General features: G+C 44.5%; 1 protein-coding gene across 6 annotated transcripts in view; it reads left to right on the top strand.

Moving 5' to 3' along the window:
* Positions 1 to 15854, top strand: part of NR1H3 (nuclear receptor subfamily 1 group H member 3) — a 31906-nt gene that overhangs the window by 1812 nt on the left and 14240 nt on the right. The window contains exon 1 of one of the 6 annotated variants that reach the window (XM_062494303.1): positions 150 to 285. The exons of 2 other annotated variants lie outside the window; for them this stretch is intronic. The gene's annotated coding sequence lies outside the window, so the exon portion shown is untranslated. Of the gene's footprint in view, positions 1 to 149; positions 286 to 928; positions 997 to 1690; positions 1724 to 14402; positions 14476 to 15854 lie in introns of those variants that run through there. 3 more of the 6 variants (XM_062494302.1, XM_062494306.1, XM_062494307.1) reach the window with 3 other exon arrangements.

Raw genomic sequence — 15854 nt, 5'->3', positions numbered from 1 at the left:
GGGGCTGCAGGCGCGGGTGACTCCCGGGCGGTGGGAGCGCACGGGGGCCCGGAGCCTCCGCCGCGTCCCGCGGGACCCGCGGGGGCGGAGCGGAGCGGGCGGTGCCTGCACGTGACCCGGGCCCGCGTGACATCACGGCAGCTCCGCCGCGGCGCCGGGAATAACGCCGGCAAGAGCGCCGGGAGCAGCGCCGGGCCGGGCCGGGCCGCCCCTCCCACCGCGGCTCGGGCACCTGCGCCACGGGGGGCGGCGGCCGCGCATCACCGGGAGCCGCGGCCCGCGCCGGTAACTTTTAGCGCTGGCTCTGGCTGTGGGGGCGGCGGCGCCTCCTTCTCGCCGCCCGCGGGGCCGTGACTCACGGCGGGGGACGGGGACGCGCTGTCCCGCCCCGCGGCCTGCGCCGGCCCGGGCGCCGCAGCGTTCCCTGCCACCTGGATCCGGCGGCGCAGCGTCGCCCGCCCGCTTCGTGCTGCCTGCCGGGCCGGGCCGGGCCGGGCCGGGCCGGGCCGGGCGGCCCTGGAAGGTGCTGGAAGGAAGAGCACGCCGGCGGCCCGTCCCGCTGAGGTGCCCGGGGCCTGGCGAGGTGCGGGCCGGGCTGGCGGCGTCCCCCGAGTGGGGCCCGGCGGACGGGAGGGAAGGGCTCACTCTCTCGGCCTGGGTCCGGAGCCCAGCGCCGGCCGTGATGCGCGGTGTCCGCCGGCGGGGACTGCGCCGTTGCGCTGTCGGAGAGAGTCCCTTTGCTAGGGGGGTCGGAGGCGTTTGGGGAGTGGTGTCAGTTTCTCTTGGCTGTTGTCGTGCATCTGAGGAGTCCGTGTTTCTGTCTGCTCTTTCCGGAGGTACTGTCCGGAGATGTTTACTTGCTTTGTGGTAACTTGTTAGCTTTCCTCTCTGCTCAGCTTGAAGTTCTCTGTGTCATTCACCTGTTGCATCCTGTCAACCCAGGTCGCAAGCTTTCTGGGACAGAAGCCTGTCTGTACGGCATGGTGCTGTTGAAAGGTAACTTCGCTTGCATTGGTGGTTACTCTTCATTGTGCCATTTCACTGACGCTTATGGTGCTAAGGTCCACGGGTCTAGCAAGACTGGATTTCGTTATGGATTGGAAGCAAACCTTGGATCACTGATGAAAGAGAAATGCTCTGTCTTCTGGAACTTCCTTCCCTTCTTTTCTTTTTCCTAAAGGGATAGCTGGGCCCTTTCCTGCAAGGCTTTTTTGAGGGAGTCTCCAACACTGAGTCACGTTTCTGACTAACAATTTGGATCACTATGTGTCAGACAGTTTCTGGCTATGACTGCAGGTTATGTTTGTCTGTAGGGAAGAGTCCTCTCAGATCTGCTTCTTGTTTCAAGGTACCTGGAGTTGATCTGCTGTTCCTGGGTGTCAGAGAGGCAGCTATACCTGAGGACAGACAAAAGAAAACAGAAAACCTGGTTTTTATTTCCTTTAATGAGTGGCGGGCTTGATTTTTTTAATTGAGTCTGAATCAATACATAACCCCCTTGCTGATGTAGAAAAACATTCCTTATATTTTAATTATGGAAAGAAAAACTGTTTGAAGACTTCAGCCAGTTCTTGCTGAGCTCTACCCTTCTATCATTTGGGCTGAGGAAAGAGGGCATTGGATGTGGTACACATTGTACCAGGACCAGATGGAGGTTGGCCTTGCTACAGTTCTTTGCCACTGCACCTCTGGCATGTTCAGCAGAACATACTGCTGCTGCAAGGTTTGTGAGGGCAGACTGTGTGGCTTCCTGGTGTGACCCCTTTCTGAAATATTGCACTTGCAGTGATACTTCTTTCTCATACCTGCGTATGCTCATGTATCCTTTTTCATACAGGAAGGCCAGCTTTTGCAGGAGAAAAAACAAGGTGAAAATATTTAACAACTTTCTCCCAGACCTCCAAAGTAAAAAGTGGAGGAAACAAACCTGGACCGGTCTGGGGGAGGACAGAAAATGGGTCATTGTGGAGCTGCGTGGGAATTCTGTAGTTGCCAGAGGAAACTTGCAGCTTCTCTTGTTGCAAAGGGATGCAGGGAGAAGTACCACAGCAGACGATATATATATGTGTGTGTGTATATATATATATATATATATATACACATGCATACATATGTATATAAATCGCTTAATCTAATAAAATAAAAATAGGGACAGGAAACTTTATGACAGAATTAGCGTGTCCTGGCAGTGTGCCTGGGGTTACCATAGCTTGCTTTTTCCAGTTACTGCTGCTGCAGCTCCCTGTGCCTTGTCAGCATGTTTCCTTTACCAGCTGGCTGTGCAGGGAGGCAGGAGGAGGCTATGCGGGACAGGCGTGCAGCCATACAAATACAGAGCAGGAATTTGCTGCCTTGTCCCTGTCTTACACCTGCAGGAAGAGGTGTGTTAAAAGTGCATTTGATTGCTATGAATTTATTTTCATTTCTCTCTGATTAGTCCTTGGAACACTGCATGCTTGTTCGAAGGTAAACAGAAGGATTAATATTTTGCTGTTGTTGAATGTTAGATCAAGTGGTGATGGTTTCACATCTCAGAAGTATGTCTCTTGTAATTAGAGCTGGTCTGTGATTTGTATGGCTGTCAAGACTGCCAGTTTTCAAAATTTCAGGTTTTGAGTTTAAAAATCTTTAACTGTTGCTGTTTTTCAGAAGTTGTGATTCCCATCTGCCTAAGGAAGAGTATAGAATATAATGTGCTTTGTCTTGGGTTCCTTGAAGGATGATCCTGCTTTCTGCTCTGGAAGCAGCTGCTGTGAAAGTCTCATTGTTGCAGATGTGTGGGTCTTTGCATGTTGAATAGGAAAGCTTATCAGAATGTTTGTCACTCTCCCTCTTTTCTTTCCCTCCCCCACCAAGTAATGAGATTCATATACTTGATAGCCTTGGAGAAAAGTCAGTCTTCCTGAACTGTCATAGGTGTTCCTGCCCATGGTGGTGGGGGTTGAACCTTCTTGAATTTTAGGTCCGTTTGAAGCCATTTTGTGATTCTGTACAAAGATACCTTGTTTCCCTGGGGGAGAATGTTCTGCTGATCTTTTGTAGGATGTGTTAACTTGTTTTCCTTACAGCATAGTAACTCGGGAAGGCAATCACATTCTCTTGGCTGTGGAAACTGTCTCTGTGTGAATGAACTACATCTTAGGAGGGAAGCCAGGGGAGTGCTTCCTTCTGATAGGTACAGGTCTGCATTAAGGCTATAAACAGGTTGGTCATTAGATCATATTTCTGCTAGTATACAAGTACTGTGTTTGACTTAGCATTTTCATTATAGTTACTTCAGGTTTGAGAGAGGTGTGTAATACTGTTAAATTAAAAGACGCTGTCCATGTTCAGTCAGACCTTAAAAATATATCAGTTAGAAAGGGTACAATGTCTTCCTTTAGCATTCCTGTGTCAGTTTTGTTCTGTGACTTCCTGCTCGTGACCAAATACTTTTTTTTTCCATATTTGGAACATAGACAAATTCCTTTCTGGTGTTCCCACTGAAAAGGAGACACTCCTAAAGCTAGTGTAACTTGTACTTTTATATCTGGAGATCTCAAAAACAGATTTCCTTTAAAGCAAAATTACTTGCTTTCTGAAGTGTCAGAAAGAAAATGTTAAGGTGATTTGCATAATTTTGGTGTAATATTGTAAATCACTTTGAAGTATACACTGTCAAGCTCTTAACAATCTCATTTGGAGAGGACAAAGGTTAACTGAGGTTGTGCACAGAGGAGAGCAGAGCATTGCAGACCTTCCCAGTAGGTTTAAGGAGGGGAAAAATTGTTTATTTAGTGGGAAGTTGGTGAAGACATGAAGAGAAAATGTTAGAGAATGAGAAATCTAATTCTTGTTTTCAACAGATCCGAACTAGTGCCTGTAAGGATTAAGTAGGAGAACCATCTCGTGGGATGTGAGAATTGAAGCAATTTAAAAGCCATGTTGCAGAGTCAGGTTGTATTGTGTACTCATAGAAACCTCTCTGAGATGTAAATAAGATGTTAGGTGAGTATCAGACTGATTGCTAAAGCGCATGACTGACAAGAGAGTAGGTGTCTCCTGGCATATAAGGCTTTCTAGTTCGTTTTAAGATTTAAAAAATATTGGCAAATATGTTCCTAAAATTTCTTGAAACCAGTAGGGTGTGGAAGTCATATCCTCTCTCCGTCCAGGGAGCAGGGCAGTGTTGGCCCACTGGCCCTACTGCAGCTATGAGGCAGACAAGGTCCATTGGTTTAAATCAAGGCTTCCCACTTGGTGATAGAAATCATGATTAAAGTTAGTGATTTAAATAATTCATTTAATTTTGCATTTGATAATTTCTTAAAAGGCAGCTTTAGTGTTATCAGTTAGGCTCATCTATTACTGCTTCTTGCCAAGCAGGACTATACAGTGTATCTGCATACATCTATTTATGCTATTATCTCACAGTAAATGTTTACATTACAAAATGGTCAGTTGTAATTACTGGGTGAATGTCTTTCCTCCTGACTTGTACAAAACTGCATTTGAATAAAAAGGTCAAATCAAATATGCAGTTTTTAGCAATTATACTATAATCACACAAATCATGTGCTGGATACCTAAAAGAAAATACGTTTGCTGGAGAGTGCTATTAAATTACTGATTCTGTCAGGGTAGTGTTATCTGTATTTTGCAGAATGAACTGGTTGGTTTTGGCAATTGTCCCTTTCCAGGTCTTAAAATGAGCATAACTCATCATTCCTTGTGTTGTTTTCATTTGGAGATTGTAGAAGAGAGGTACTTCCCACCCATTTTACGCTGCCTCTACCAGCTTTGAGTGAACTAACTAATTTAATAAGTGAATTGAAGGAACAAATCTTTCTGCCTTTTTAAGAAAGAATTGTTTTGTACTGACTCTGCAGACTTACTGACTTTCTTGAGTTTAGGAGTTAGACTTTTCAAACATTCTCTAGTAGCCATGTCCTGCTTGAACAGGGCCTGCGTGTGTTTGTTTAAATGGTTGTTTTAGACTTCTTAATAAATTGCCATTAACTTAGAAAATAAATTAACTAGTGTAATCGTGAAAACTGTGTGTTAAACTCATTTAAAGGAAAATGTTTGGAATTTAAATAGTCTTATCTAGAACTCTTATGAAATGAGGGTGAACAGGTAAGCTTCTGTAACAGCTCTTAGTATGTCTTGATTGCTGTGGACATAACATGCAGAAATGTGCCAGCCCCCAAAGGACTCTACATGCCTTGCCAGAGATTTTTGCTGGAGGATTTCACAGTCAGAGATGCGCACGTAGTGGGTTTTTACATGTCTGCTGGCAGAAGCTCCCGTGTACCTTTGTGTGGGCACATGCCCTTGCACTGGAGCAGCCTTTGGGACTTGCCGTGGTGGTACGTGCCTTGACACGCAGGCACACGTGTGCACATGGAGTCCCGTGGGCAGCCCTCTGCAGCGTGCACTGGCGTGCGTGAGAAGTGCCATCGAGGCAGGCCAGCTCAGCCAGCTGCAAACTCCAGGAGTAGGAGAAACTGTCACCTGGCCCTCAGACAGCAACTCTGTGATTCCAGTCTTCTGATTGACTGCTTCCCACCTTAGGCCATTGTGTACAGGAAAGGAATAATATGTTGATTTCTGTGAAAGGGCTAGGAAGAAGTTCAAAAGATGGCTTTTGTGTTTACAGCTAGTGAGATGGATGTTCTCAGGCATCTGCATGTCTGGACAGGAAGCCAGTTAAGGATATGATTTAAGGTCCATATAGCATGAGGACAGGCAATGTTGCACTAATGCACCTTTAAGGAAGGTGTCAGAACCTCTTCCTTAGCAAAGGAAGAGGGAACTTCTGTTGTGAGGAGTGTTTTAAAGTGAAAAATAAAAATTTAAAATGTAAGATACGAAATACCTATACAACTGTACAGTCATACAGTGTTGCCTCTGTTATCGGTGTGTATGTGAAAAGTGGGGATTGTAACTTTCTGGCTGGTATGGGACTGAAGAAATTTTTTTTCCTTGGTCTGCAGAAAGCACCCAAGCTGCTGTTTGTTCTTGTAGAAATCAAACAGGAGAGGGGAAAGGAGAAGCCTTTACCTGAAGAAAATATGAATTTTCTCCCTATCAGTTATGCTTACAGGGCATTTTCTAAAGGTCTGCTTTTAAGCAGCAGACTGGGGTGAAGGCTGAAGAAAAAAAACAAGAGGCTGCAGACTTTGTTCTCCCATGTTTCAGTATCATCTTCCACTGCTACTCCCTGATACTTGCTCTGGGTGGTGCCTTTAGCAATGTCCCAGAATCAGTGGGCCATCCACACCCTTCTTCCTTGACACAAGGATCAAAATAAGAAATGGAGCCACTTGTTGGCTTAGTCCCATTGCCTACTCCCACACACTTGAACACGAGCTGCATTTTGCAGCCTTGATCTTGAATTTGCACTGTTTTTGAGAAGTCAGGGTTTATAGGAGTGCTCTAATAGGATAATGTTTGCTTGCTGGCTTCGTGCAGACCCTGATGCTGGAGCATCAGTCTTTGCAGGATAGCTGTGTTCTCATTTGTCCGTGGGTCATGTGTGATGGCTCCCTTCTTGTGGCCGAGTTGGGAACAGACAGCACTTCTTGCAGCAGGATGCTCGTGACAAACTCAGATGGTCTGATGGTTACGTTCTTTTGAATTTTTCTGTTAGAGCCTTTGTGCAGACTTCCAGTCTGTTCTGAGCTGTTGTAGGGGCAATAGGAAAACATTGGTCTGGTAGCACCTCTGGTCTCTTTGTACCTTGGTAGTGCACTTTCTGCATTGGATGCGGGTGAGGCCTCCTGGACGCTTGGAGACAACCTGTGAGGAGAGTCGGTGGCTCTGTTTTCCCGTCTGGTGGGTGTGCCCTGAGTGCAGCCATTTCACTGGCTGGGGTTTGAGTGGTGGATTCTGTCCGGCTCTGGACTGTTTTTGAGCTGAGTGTTTGTGGTGATGTCAGGCAGTGTGAGAAGGGAACATGACTTGGCAGGACAAAGTCTGCAGAAAGTTCAGCTCCACATTTGGCCAAGAGCCTCGAAGGGAATGGGATCGACACACACATTCTGCTACACAGCCTGTCACACGCCCTCTCACATGCTCTCTTCCTGTCACACAGATCCCTTTCTCTCTTTTTCAGACCTTTAACCCTTCCATCCTAGCTTCTGCTTGGTGATTTATGGAACTCAGAGAAGTCTTCCTTATTTTGTTGGTACTGTACATGGTAAGAGTTCAGTTGCAATGACTCCTAAAGCAGAAATAGCCCTTACAGGCTAGAATCCAGAAGAGTAGTCAAAAGCAGGGCAAGCTTACTTTGCAGCAAAGCTCTTAATAGTCCTTTATTCTGACCTGCACCCTTCTGCCAGTCTTCACTGTGTTTCTTGGCAGCTTTTCTGATCTCCTTTATTGCTCTGCTGCAGTCTTCTGGCTGCTCTGTGTTTGGATATGTACATGTGCAACCCTGCCTCTCTTCTCCTGCTCTTCTAAGAGTGGTATTAGCAAAACCTGACAAAACAGATCCCTGATGATGCTTAAGTGGGGAATAGACTACTAGTCAAGCATACTCTGAAGCAGTTTAAAACTCTGTTGCAGTATCCCTCTGATACCTTCTTTATATGGGCATTTCTGTAGTACCGTAAATTCTTCCTGACCTCTGTGCTACATCTAGGGATGATCCTTCTATGAATGGGAATCGTTGCTTTTCCCCTAATGTCCTGAAGGGAATCTTAATGAGTTTCCTGCCTATTTTGCAAGCCAGTACTGTATTTCTGGTTTGCCTGTGAGCAGTAATATTTGTTTTGATTAATGCTTTTGGGTGGAATGGTGCTTGGATACAAAGTGTTATATAGAGGCATTATTAAGAGGCTGTTTCCCAGAAACAATCTTATATCAGTTATGGTGCAGCACGCTGATGGAAGTACTCCTGGGGTAGGAGGAAAGGAGGAAGTCAGAAAAATGAACAGACAGTTTTACTGTAAGCAGCCCTCCCCTTCTGTTCTTTACTCTTTTGCCTCTCTTCTTCATGTCTTCTAATTTCATAGGTAGAGGATGCAGAAGACCAGCTTGAAAGAGAATGTAGTCTGGACAAGGGATAGGAGTTGACAGCTATTAAGTTCTCCTTTTGTTTCTCTTTGTGGCTTTGCCATGATATATCCTATGGCTTTATGTGGCTTTTCTCATCTTGTCTTCCGGATAAAATGGTGCAGTTGCTGCTTTTTTGCTTTTATCTGTTTTAGTAGCTCAGTGCTGTGAGTGGACTGTGCCATGTTCTTGCTCAGAGGAGTCAAGAGCAGTTTGAGGTTTTGTGTTGAAGAGATGCACTGAGACAACCTGGGGAGCTGAGGGGATTTCCCTTCTGCAATTCTGGCTGATAAAGGTGCTTGGCTAGAATAGGCAGAGATTGTGAAATATTGTTCTCTTACTGCATAGTTGAGGTGAAATAATTTTTTAAGGAAACAATCAGGTAAAAAAAGAAAACAGTATGTTGTGGTATTAGTTATCACTACCATTTTCTGTCAGCAGTAAAAAGGCCTGCAGTGCTCTTTTCTAGACATAATCTTATTTATCCTCTTATTCCTTATGGACTAGGTTTAGCCTTCTTCCTAGGCATCTTCACTACCAGCATACCAGCATGTTATGTTTGGTATTCATTCTTCCTTCTCTCTTTTGAAAGTTCTGATCCCTTGCTTCAGATTGGAAATAGCATTGCGGTGACTTTTCAAATCTGCTCCGAGTCAGATTCATGTTTCCTTGAAGCAGAGCTGTAACATCTGTGGGACTAAGGGTCATAAAGGTGTAATGGGGGCTCCATGGTGGAGTTTTTGTTCTTTAATGTGGTGCTCCCAAGAAAGTCCACACTTACTGAAGAGAGAGGCTTCTCTAATTCTCCCCATTCCCTTCCAACTTCTATGCAAACCCCATTTAAAAAAAACCTAGCTTTTTGGACCTAGTTGGTAATTGTCATTGCTTCTGATATCAGTGACACTATTACTTCTTGTCTCTTTTAAACTCTGTTCTCTGGGAAGACAAAATAACCTCTGGGTTATGAAACTGTTGCTTCAAAGAATGCCTAGCTAAAGAATGCATAGCTATGTATAATTGTGCAGAACAAGATATTGATGGCTGAGTAAATATAGAGAAGGCATGCAGAAAGAAACTGAGTCTGTGGTCCTGTTTTCCATGATGGCATGCAGTGGCATTTATAAAGAAACTGAGTTGGTGGGGTCAGATTGCATTTTTTGCCTTCAAGTAGGCTGTGATGAGCTGTCACTGCATGAAGGGTGTGTAAGAGCTGGCCAGCAGCAGGATTAATGAGCTGCAGACACCTTTAATTTTGTTAGGGGAAGGGGGATTTTTTTTTTAGTAGATTATTTTGTAGTAGGAAGTTTTGTTGGTTGCTTAAACACTTTTTACATGTGGTTTTTGTCTTGTTCTTTTTTTTTTTTTTTTTTTTTTTGGTTGGCGGTGTGTATATCTGGTGCTGTGGTTAGAAACTTGAAAGAATGAATGACACTATTAGCTGATACAGGGGCCCTGGAAAGAAAAAACAGACATGTAAATTGAAACCACCTTTGCATAGATAAATTTAGATGTGCAAGGGGAAAAAAGACTTACTGCTAGGATCACTAAATTTGCTTGGAGAAATTGAGTGCTACTGGCAAAAGAATGGTTTTTTCCAATTTCAAGTGAATTTCCATAGGGAAAAATTGCTATTATAGGTGATGCTGACACATTCTGTGACAAGGACCCAGGCTGGGTTCCCTCCCTTCCGCTTCCCAAGAAGTGGCTCAGAGCTGCCCTTTGCTTTTCTGCTAGCAGCTGCTTTGAGTGTTTCATCCTCCTGGGAGGAGTGCAAATGGGATTTTTCCTGTAGGAAGCCCCTGTCAAAGACTCAGTTGTGCTTCCTGCCATCTGAAGGTCGGTGCTGATAGCAGTGTTGAGCTGTCAGTGAGCTGGAGTCGTGGCCAGACACGAGGGATTATTGCAGTTCACCTACAAACAGCAAGTTCTGCTCATGCTCATCCCTGTGAGTGCTGCAGAAGTTGATGTCCCTCTAAAGTGACTCTGCCCTGTCTCCTCCTCATGTTGGGACACTGGCTTCACAGATTACCTGGCCAGACAGAACTGAGGAGGGATGACTTGTCATTTTACAGCATGGCTTGGAGGGGAGGATGGAGGGATGGAAGCTGCTACTGTCACATCTTCCTTGCTGTAAGCCTGTGCATGCCCTGGTTCTGGCAGTTCCTGAGGTGTCTATACTCTAGGTTAGTCAGAAGCTTGAAAGCTGAGGTGACAGTAGAAAACCTGGAAGGGGCTAAAGATTTTTTTTTTAATCCAGATCAGGGCTGTGTTGTTTTCCAGAGTTCAAAGGAACTTGTGTCAATGGCCTTTTAAAGGAGTTTTATGGCAGCAGGGTGGCTGCATCACTCCTGATATCACTTGTTATTCATTTCCAGTTCATTAACTAGGGAAAAGTCTGATCTTCTTACCATAATCCCTCCCTCTCTCTTTTCCCTCCCCTCTTTCTCTTCTCTCTTCTCCCTCTTTCTCTATCCACTTGTCTGCCTCTTTCTGTCTCCCGTTGTTCAGAGGGACCAGTATTTCCTTGCAAACAGGAAGAGAGGCGAGAGCAGCCCTGTGTGCAGTGTGAATGAACTCCAATAACCTCATCTCCTTTCTCCTCCACTCAGTTGCAGAACCAAGGACATCCGGCAGTTGGGAGGGAGGGAGGGAGGGAAAAATAAAGGCACAGTCCATTTCAGGATCTTACCCACCCTGAAAGTAGTCAGGGTATGCTCTCTTTTCCTCTTGCTTCTTGTGTTGACATGGCTCTCTTTGATCAGGCAGAAACCAAGAGTTGAAGGGAAGGGCAAACCCAAAACCTCAGCCTTTGCCAGGCAAGATATAATGAGAGGCAGGTGAGAGAGCAGGGAGCACCTGCTGCTGGATGAGGCGTGTGAGCAGGAGAGCTGACTTGCAAAACAGTTGCTGTTGGGGCTGAACTTTGCAGAGCCTGTCGTTTCCTGGGTGGGGCTGGAGTCACTGCATTCTGTCATCATCTGATTTAAAATTCGGGAAGCCATATTTCCAAAATGAGAGAGTCCACAGGTTCTGCAGGAAAGAAACCTTGTACTCTGCAGATCATGGACAAGGAGCAGGTTTGGTTGTTTGGACATTTTATGTGGAGCAAAGCAGAAGTACTTTGGGCTTATTCTGCCCTGTTTTATTGCATTGTTTGGTCATACAGTTGTGCCTCAAGGTTTTAATTCACTTCGCTCACCCATTTGATCCATTGTTTCCATCCTGCATTCCTTCTTGCATGATGTAGGGTGAAACTGGCTTGGAACTCCTGTTGCTACCACTGTTTATAATAGACGCTCTTCACCCACAGAAGAGCAAAGTCATATTAAGTTCAGATTCATAAATGTCCATAGAACTCTGCGTTTTGGTTGTAATTATAAGGTCTAATTCTAGAAGGAAAGTTATGGAGATTTCCAGTCCCCAGAACTCAGCTTTAGGGTGTTTTTCACCAATAGCCAGACTTTTCCCTTCTCAGTGTTCTTTTAGACATACTGTCAGAGTAATGCCTTTCAGGAAACCATCGTTAGACCTTTTTTTCTCTTCCCAGTACTCTTTCAACCAAGTGACATACATTTGTTTATTTTAGTTTTTTGAGTTGTTATCATCTTGTTGCTTGAGTTGTTAACATCACTTCTGCTGTTTTTCTCTGAACTTTGTGGTGGTTTCCATGCCTGACCTGGGTAGGAGACAGCATGCCTTGTGCTGAGACCAAATGAAACCCAGTGAGAGCTAGATGCTGCAGTGAGCCCACTTCAAAGGGAAAGACAAATACCTGGGCGAAGGCCATGCCAGGAATCGGCAAACTATGGGTAATAAAGGAGTTGGTCAGCAGCAGGAGTAAAACCCAAAATAAGGCAGGGGACTGGGGGAGGAAGGCAGGCTCTGGAACTGAGCTGGGGAGGGAGAGGTGGCAATTAAGACCCTTAACGTGAGGGCAAGAGACTGGAGGACTGGAGGACTGCGCAGCTGGGAGTGGCTTCTATGATGTTTCTGCATAGTTGTCAATAGTGGCAACAACTTAAACAGCTCACAGAGCAGTGCTACAATCTTGGACAGCTGCTCGTGGTCAGTTGAAACATAGCTGGACGGCAAATGAAAGCAGTCAGGAGGCTGTAGCTTTTCTTTATCAGCTTGGGATTGATGATGGCTCACAAACTCTTTCCAGTTTGTGGCTGCCTTTATGCTTCTGGGAGATCAAAATGGATAATGTGATTTCAGACTGTGTCCCTGCAGTTCTCCGAGAGAGGGATTTACAGCAGAGGCACTGAGCTAGTCTGTTCCCTGAGAGTTACAGTACTGCTTTTTCCATTCTTTGTAAACATACTGCTCAAAATAATTGTTTACAGTATCCTGTTGCACTGCTTTTCACATTTTGCGTTTTTGTGATTTGTCTCTCCCATTGTCAGTCTGAAGTTATTATTTTTCCATGAGTTTTGACAATTTTCACATGAAATACTGCTTAATTTTCAAAGTGACATATTAATTTTGAAAGGTACAAGGTGTCTTTTTCAACTTTTTCCTAATTTAAATGTGTCATATATATATATATATATACTTTTGCCTCACTCATAGACCTGCTCTCTGTTTCAGCATTTCTTGAGAAATGTGATGTAGAGGGAAGGAAGAGGAATGAGCTAACATGGGCTGGGAATAATCTTTGTTTTCTGAAACAGCTATGAGGTAGTACCTCATAGATCCTAGATCCAAGATAGTAGGAAAGATATGTGGAAATACTCTGGCTGCTATACCAGACTCAGTATAGGAAAAGCATTAGGTCACAAAATATGGTTATTCTGTATGAGAGAATTGGAACAGTGGTGCCTCTCAGGGGGTTTAGTTCTCTGCTGATGCCATAGAGTCCTGTGAAATCTCAGTCTTAACGGTGAGTTTGGGGTTTTTTTGTGTTTTTTTTTTTATTTTTTTTTATTTTCTTTTTGTTTTGTTTGGGTTTTTTTGTTTGTTTTGTTTTGTTTTTTTGTTTTCTTTTTCTTGTCCGTTTAGATCTACAGCCAGCATCTGATACCCAAGGTTGCATTAACACTGTGTGGGTTGTGCATATAGGTTTCAGCAGAGGTCATTATGCATTGCCATGGGCCCAGCTTTCAGAGAGAAATGCTAGCAGCCAATGTCAATCTCTACTGCATGTCAGAGCACGCTTAGAAGCCAAAATGCCAGATGATATCCCTGTTTTAGTTACCTCTGAAAGATAGCCCTTCCTGTCAGGTATATTTGTTCACCAACAGCCTGTTAAGGCCCACACAGAGAGGTGCTGTCTTGTTGACACACAGTGAGCACGGTCATGTTAGCATATGCATACAAACATGAGATCTCTTCTGCTGATGCTGACATGCTGCGGAGTGCCTGCTTGTGATTCATTACAGACCTGAAACATATGTTTGCCTTGGCAGAAACTGTAGGATATTGTAATTTACAGGGCCAGGACTGCGATGAGTAAATCTTGTTTTGAAGGATTGCAGAGACTTGAACAAACTTTCTAAAAAGGTACTCTTCCCTCTGAGCATCCTGTATGTGGAGGCAAAGAGCTTGTTGTACTGTTCCTCTGGTTATTTGTATGTTACACAGTACAGTTCCTTCAGAGATGTGCTTGCATCTGGTCTGGTTCCTGATCCTTAAACCCTTCATGGGAAGTGCCAAACTAAGAATACCAGGGAGAGGACAGCACTCTGTAGCAGAAGTGTCATAGTAACTGCATGTGCCTCATTTGGTTTCTATATATTCTGTGCTGCCCAATGGTATCTCCTTTACTTGTCCTCAATGAATGTGGGACAATGATTTGGTATATTCTGTAACTTAGTCTATTGATCATGGGTCAGATCAAAGTCTTGCAGAAGAATGTGTAAGTGCTTCAGCTGGCTTAAAGAGGACTCAGTGAGGGAATGGGATGAGATTGTTGCTGGAGGAAGTGATGAATGTTTCTGGCATTTAGGATGAAGTGCAAGAGCCAGGGTTACCATCTTTAGTCTCTGAAAAAAAACCCACTACTTTGTTGTAAGAGTGCTGACCTGGAGACCATCAGTATCTGAGTTGTTCTCTTTTCTCAGAAAAGAAGGGGAGATGGAAGAAATTGAGTCGGGAGAAGCTGATGGTGACATGTTTCAGACATGTTTAGTGTCATATTTTAGACATGGGTGGCAAGGGCTGGCAGAAATTTGTTTCCCTCAGCCTTTCATCTCTATGTGTTTCCTCACTGGAGTATGTCTACTCATCAGGTTACCCTCTGAGATGCTGCATTTGAGAGACGTGATTGCTTCATCTTTTTGTCACATGGCCAATCCTGGTTTCTAAAACTGAAGGAGTTGAGACAGACAGCGGAAGGCAGCACAGCAGACTGTGTCTAGAAGAGAGTGTTCTCTCTTACAGTTACGGCTTGCATCACCTTTCTGCATTTTCATTTGAAGTGGTCATGCAGATTGGAAGGTGTGAATCTCTAATAATGTGATTATTAGTACAAAATTCTGCAAGATTTTTAGTAGTGTAAAATTCCTCATGCATTTCTGTGAAAACTAAGCCTCAAGCCTTGTCATACAGCCTGTCACTTGTGTGCATGTGAGGGAAATGCTCAGTAGGCTTCTTTACCTAGCACCAGATTGCTGCTGTTTGTGGTTAGGTTAGTTTTCCACAGCCTGGAACTATTATTGCACCTGCAAAAGAAAAAGTGCTGTCTTAGGAGCAGAGAAGACAAATAATCTTTTCTATCTGGCCCATTCTGTTTTGGGAAGGTTGGAGGCTGGTGCATGAAGCAGGAATACATTGGGTAGTTCCATGGCACAGATAGTGACTTCTCTGTTGCCGTGTCCTGGGTGTGCACATGGATTTATATTCCCCTCCCCCTTGGTAGCGTGCAGTCTCTCAGACACTCCCCTCTGGACTCCAGATGTCTTGCTGACAGCAATTTTCACTCTTGCAGTGTCAGTTGTTGTGCAGGTCACACAGTTTTGAAATCCCATCAGACCTTACCCTCCTCTTTTGTTTTCTTGGATAAATTTCAGTTGTGGCTCACTAAGAATGGGTCACTGAGCCGAAGGTCTGAGCCTGAGCACTGTCACTCAGTCCCTCCAACGGGTGATCAAACCCTTCCTTTGAAAAATTGCTGCAGTAGTGCTGCTGGTGATTCATTCTGCACAATAATTAATCTCTGAGTGAGTCTTTTGCATGGTTTAAAGGAATGTGGAGATGCAGAGGCTTACTCTTAGCTTTCTTGTTTCATGCCCAAACATGTCCAGAGACATCTGTGTCAGCATTGGTGGGGAGCTTACATAGGACTAGGAATACAAGTTGGGTTTGGATTTATTACGGTAAAGTTCCTATCTCCATCTGATGCTCTATGCTGCTTCCATAAAGTTTTCAGATTCTGCAAGATTTCCTGATGATTTTTTTTAAAAAAAGGTTGATTGTGGTAGCCACATGGTTTCTTTGAGGACCATGAGTTTCTTCAAATTGTTGCAAATTGCATCCATTAGGTAGTACTCTGTCATAGCAGGACTTTTTTTCTTTCATAGGTTTAAGTTTCATATTTGCTGTCACTGCTTTTATCCTGGATAGTTTGTTTTTCTAGATCCCTTAGGGAAGGGAGCTCTGAATTCTTAATGCAGTCTGAGGCCGTGTTTACAAACGTCATGTGAATTAATGTGCTCTGTGGGTTTTAACACCTACATCCATGGTGTAATTGGAGATGACAGGAGCTCAGCAGGCCTGACAGTGTCATTTGCTTTTATATTTGATACCTGTTTCATAGTTCTGGGGGGGGTTCATTCGTGGAAACATTGCTTTCATCTTTGTTTTTGACATTCTGAGAA

Source organism: Cinclus cinclus, chromosome 6 (assembly GCF_963662255.1).
Source record: "Cinclus cinclus chromosome 6, bCinCin1.1, whole genome shotgun sequence".
NCBI lineage: Eukaryota > Metazoa > Chordata > Aves > Passeriformes > Cinclidae > Cinclus > Cinclus cinclus.
The sequence above is the reverse complement of the archived record's forward strand: the minus strand, read 5'-3'. Positions and strand labels throughout refer to the sequence as shown.